At 36.9% G+C, this 5,802-nt stretch overlaps 1 non-coding gene across 1 annotated transcript; it reads right to left on the reverse strand.

Moving 5' to 3' along the window:
• Positions 1-3,788: 3,788 nt before the first annotated feature.
• On the reverse strand, positions 3,789-3,896 carry LOC112768007 (small nucleolar RNA R71). Its single transcript, XR_003185446.1, has one exon. It is a non-coding gene; the product is annotated as a small nucleolar RNA R71 (small nucleolar RNA).
• Between the last annotated feature and the right edge of the window lie 1,906 nt (positions 3,897-5,802).

Genomic DNA, 5,802 nt, shown 5'->3' on the forward strand with positions numbered 1-5,802 from the left:
CCCAGTGCACTTGCTGGTTAGTTGTGCGAAGTTGTGAACCATGGTATTGGCATCATGTTTTTGGCGCCATTACCAGGGAAAGAAAGAGCAATGAATTTTACATAATCAAAGTGTAATCACAATTTCTGCGCACCAAGTTTTTGGCGCCGTTGCCGGGGATTGTTCGAGTTTGGACAACTGACGGTTCATCTTGTTGCTCAGATTAGGTAATTTTCTTTTTGTTTTGTTTTCAAAAATTTTTCAAAAATCTTTCAAAAATTTCTCCTTTGTTTTCGAAAAATTTTTTTTAAAAAAAAAATGTTTTCAAAACTCTATTTTTCTTCAGAATTTTTAAAAATGAATTCTAGTGTTTCGTGAAGCATGGCTGGCTGTAAAGCCATGTCTAATACGACTGTAGGTCATGTTAGACGTGTCATGTCTGAGTTACATACTAAAGCTTGGCTGGCTATTAAGCCATGCCTGACCCTTTGATTGGAGCTTTAGAGCATAAGATTCCTGGAATTCATATTAAAAATTTTGAATCCTTATTTTTCTCTTTTCTAAATAATTTTCGAAAAATATAAAATAAAAATCCAAAAAAATTAGAAAATCATAAAAATAAAAAATATTTTTGTGTTTCTTGTTTGAGTCATGTCTCATGTTATAAGTTTGGTGTCTTGCATGTTTTCTTTGCATTAAAAATTTTTCAAAAATGTGTTCTTGATGTTCATCATGATCTTCATAGTGTTCTTGGTGTTCATCTTGACATTCATAGTGTTCTTGCATGCATTCCTTGTTTTGATTCAAAAATAAAAGAGAAAAACATGAAAATGATGTTTTAATTTTTCTCTCTCATCATAAAAATTCAAAAAAAAATCAAAAAAATATCTTTCCCTTTTTCTCTCATCAAATTCAAAAATTTGGATTGACTTTTTCAAAAATTTTTAAAATCAAGTTGTTTCTTATGAGTCAAATCAAATTTTCAATTTGAAAATCTTATCTTTTTCAAAATCTTTTTCAAAAATCAAATCTTTTTCATTTTTCTTAGTTATTTTCGAAAACTATAAAAATATTTTTCAAAAATATTTTTCCTAATTTTACATCATAATTTTCGAAAATAACAATAACAATTAATGTTTTGATTCAAAAATTTCAAGTTTGTTACTTACTTGTTAAGAAAGATTCAAACTTTAAGTTATAGAATCATATCTTGTGATTTCTTGTGAATCAAGTCATTAATTATGATTTTAAAAATTTAAATCTTTTTTAAAAACTAATTTCTATCATATCTTTTCAAAAATATCTTCTTATCTCACCTTTTTCAAAAATTTGATTTCAAAATATATTTTCTAACCTCCTAACTTCTTATCTTTTCAAAATTTGTTTTAACTAACTAACTAACTTTTTGTTTGTTTCTTATCTTTTTCAAAACCACCTAACTAACTCTCTCTCTCTAATTTTCGAAAATATCTTCCCTCTTTTTCAAAATTTCTTTTTAATTAACTAATTATTTCAATTTTAAAATCTTAATTTTCGAAAATTACTAACATTTTTCAAAAACTATTTTCAAAAATCACTAACTCTTTTTCAAAAAAATTATTTTTGAAAATTCCCCTTCTCCCTCATCTCTTTCTATTTGTTTATTCATCTACTAACATCTCTCCCTCACTCACAAAAAAAAAGAGAGGATCTCTATTATTATTATTTTTCTGTGCCCTCTTCTTTGTCATATGAGCAGGAGCAAGGACAAGAATATTCTTGTTGAAGCAGATCCAGAACCTGAAAGGACTCTGAAGAGGAAACTAAGAGAAGCTGAATTACAATAAACCAGCAAGCACTTGTCAGAAATTATCAAACAGGAAAAGAAGATGGCAGCTGAAAATAATAATAATGCAAGGAGAATGCTTGGTGACTTTACTGCAACTAATTCCAACTTACATGGAAGAAGCATCTCCATTCCTGCCATTGGAGCAAACAACTTTGAGCTGAAACCTCAATTAGTTTCTCTGATGCAGCAGAACTGCAAGTTTCATGGACTTCTGGTGCACGAATTATGAATCACACTTTTCACAACTCGTACCACTGACCAGCAAGTGCACTGGGTCGTCCAAGTAATACCTCACATGAGTAAGGGTCGAATCCCACGGAGATTGTTGGTTTGAAGCAATCTATGGTTATCTTGTAAATCTTAGTCAGGAAGTCAATTATGTTTATCGGTTGAATTGCAAATAAACAATAGAGCATGGATTAAAGGTTACTTGTTATGCAGTAATGGAGAATATGTTGGAGTTTTGGAGATGCTTTGTCTTCTGAATATCTGCTTTCCTCTGTCTTCTTGTTCACGCACGCACGTCCTCCTATGGCAAGCTGTGTGTTGGTGGATCACCGTTGTCAATGGCTACCTTCTATCCTTCCAGTGAAAACTACGCTCACACGCTCTGTCACAGCACGGCTAATCACCGGTTGGTTCTCGATCCAGTTGGAATAGGATTTACTATCCTTTTGCGTCTGTCACTAACGCCCAGCCTTCAGAAGTTTGAAGCTCGTCACAGTCATTCAATCCTTGAATCCTACTCGGAATACCACAGACAAGGTTTAGACTTTCCGGATTCTCATGAATGCCGCCATCAGTTCTAGCTTATACCACGGAGATTCTGATTAAGGAATCTAAGAGATACTCATTCAATCGTACATAGAATGGAGGTGGTTGTCAGGCACCCGTTCATGATTTGAGGAAGGTGATGAGTGTCACAGATCATCACCTCCATCACAGTTAAGCGCGAATGAACATCTTAGATAGGAACAAGCGTCTTTGAATGGAAAACAGAAATACTTGCATTAATTCATCGAGACACAGCAGAGCTCCTCACCCCCAACAATGGGGTTTAGAGACTCATGCCATCAGAGAATACAAAGTTTAGATCTAAAATGTCATGAGATACAAAATAAGTCTCTAAAAGTTGTTTAAATACTAAACTAGTAGCCTAGGTTTACAAAAAGTGAGTAGACTATGATGGATGATGCAGAGATCCACTTCTGGGGCCCACTTAGTGTGTGCTGGGCTGAGATTTAAGCAAGTCATGTGCAGAGGCCATTTGTGGAGTTGAACGCCAGTTTTTGTGCCAGTTTGGGCATTCAACTCCAGCTTTTGATCCTTTTCTGGCGCTGGACGCCAGAATTGGGCAGAGAACTGGCGTTGAACGCCAGTTTACATCGTCTATTCTTGTGCAAAGTATGGACTATTATATATTGCTGGAAAGCCCTAGATGTCTAGTTTCCAACGCAATTGGAAGCATGCCATTTCGAGTTCTGTAGCTCCAGAAAATCCCCTTTGAGTGCAGGGAGGTCAGAATCCAATAGCATCAGCAGTCCTTTTTCAGCCTGAATCAGATTTTTGCGCAGCTCCTTCAATTTCAGTCAGAAAAATACCTGAAATTACAGAAAAACACACAACTCATAGTAAAATCCAGAAATATGAATTTTTCCTAAAAACTAATGAAAATAGACTAAAAACTAACTAAAACATACTCAAAACTATATGAAATTAACCCCAAAAAGCGTATAAAATATCCGCTCATCAACTTCCATCTGAAAATCCTTTTCAGTTCTTAACTGAATTCTTACAGATCTGTGATACTATTAAGACTAATGGAGTAGATCCTGAAGTCTACAGGCTCATGCTTTTCCCATTTGCTGTAAGAGACAGAGCTAGAATATGGTTGGACTCTCAACCTAAAGATAGCCTGAACTCTTGGGATAAGCTGGTCACGGCTTTCTTAGCCAAGTTCTTTCCTCCTCAAAAGCTGAGCAAGCTTAGAGTGGATGTTCAAACCTTCAAACAAAAAGATGGTGAATCCCTCTATGAAGCTTGGGAGAGATACAAAGGACTGACCAAAAAGTGTCCTACTGACATGCTTTCAGAATGGACCATCCTGGATATATTCTATGATGGTTTATCTGAGCTATCAAAGATGTCATTGGATACTTCTGCAAGTGGATCTATTCACCTAAAGAAAATGCCTGCAGAAGCTCAAGAACTCATTGACATGGTTGCTAATAACCAGTTCATGTACACTTCTGAGAGGAATCCTGTGAGTAATGGGACGCCTATGAAGAAGGGAGTTCTTGAGATTGATACTCTGAATGCCATATTGGCTCAGAACAAAATATTGACTCAGCAAGTCAATATGATTTCTCAGAGTCTGAATGGAGTGCAAGCTGCATCCAACAGTACTCAAGAGGCTTCTTATGAAGAAGAAGCTTATGATCCTGAGAACCCTGCAATAGCAGAGGTGAATTACTTAGGTGAACCTTATGGAAACACCTATAACTCATCATGGAGAAATCATTCAAATTTCTCATGGAAGGATCAAAAGCCTCAACAAGGCTTTAATAATGGTGGAAGAAATAGGTTTAACAATAATAAACCTTTTCCATCATCCACTCAGCAACAGACAGAGAACTCTGAACAAAATACTTCTAATTTAGCAAACTTAGTCTCTGATCTATCTAAGGCCACTGTAAGTTTCATGAATGAAACAAGATCTTCTATTAGAAATCTGGAAGTACAAGTAGGCCAGCTGAGTAAAAGGATCACTGAAATCCCTCCTAGTACTCTCCCAAGCAATACAGAAGAGAATCCAAAAGGAGAGTGCAAGGCCATTGACATAAGCATCATGGCCGAACCTGTGAGGAGAGGAGAGGACATGAATCCCAAGGAGGAAAACCTCCTGGGACGTCCAGTGATCAATAACGAGCTTCCCTCTGAGGAACCAAAGGACTCTGAGGCTCATCTAGAAACCATAGAGATTCCATTAAATCTTCTTATGCCCTTCATGAGCTCTGATGAGTATTCCGCTTCTGAAGAGAATGAGGATGTTACTGAAGAGCAAACTGCCAAGTTTCTTGGTGCAATCATGAAGCTGAATGCTAAATTATTTGGTATTGAAACTTGGAAAGATGAACCTCCCTTGTTCACCAATGAACTAAGTGATCTGGATCAACTGACATTGCCTCAGAAGAGACAGGATCCTGGAAAGTTCATAATACCTTGTACCATAGGCACCATGATCTTTAAGGCTCTGTGTGACCTTGGTTCAGGGATAAGCCTCATGCCCCTCTCTGTAATAGAGAAACTGGGAATCTATGGGGTGCAAGTTGCTAAAATCTCATTAGAGATGGCAGACAATTCAAGAAAACAGGCTTATGGACAAGTAGAGGACGTGTTAGTAAAGGTTGAAGGCCTTCACATCCCTACTGATTTCATAGTCCTGGATACTGGAAAGGAAGAGGATGAATCCATCATCCTAGGAAGACCTTTCCTAGCCACAGCAAGAGCTGTGATTGATGTGGACAGAAGAGAATTCCTTCAATTGAATAAGGACAACCTTGTGTTTACAACTCAAGGATCCCTCTCTGCATCCATGGAGAGGAAGCAGAAAAAGCTTCTCTCAAAGCAGAGTCAACCAAAGCCCCCACAGTCAAGCTCTAAGTTTGGTGTTGGGAGGCCACAACCAAACTCTAAGTTTGGTGTTGAACTCCCATATCCAAACTCTAAGTTTGGTGTTGGAGAGTTTCAACAATGCTCTGAACATCTGTGAGGCTCCATGAGAGCCCACTGTCAAGCTATTGACATTAAAGAAGCGCTTGTTGGGAGGCAACCCAATATTTATTTATCTAACTATAATTTTGTTTTTCATGTTTTCTTAGGTTCATGATCATGTGGAGTCACAAAATAAATATAAAAATTGGAAACGGAATCAAAAACAGCAGAAGAAAAATCACACCCTGGAGGAAGCACCTGCCTGGCGTTCAACGCCAGAA

The sequence above is a fragment of the Arachis hypogaea genome, chromosome 17, assembly GCF_003086295.3.
Source record: "Arachis hypogaea cultivar Tifrunner chromosome 17, arahy.Tifrunner.gnm2.J5K5, whole genome shotgun sequence".
In the NCBI taxonomy this organism is placed as follows: Eukaryota; Viridiplantae; Streptophyta; class Magnoliopsida; order Fabales; family Fabaceae; genus Arachis; species Arachis hypogaea.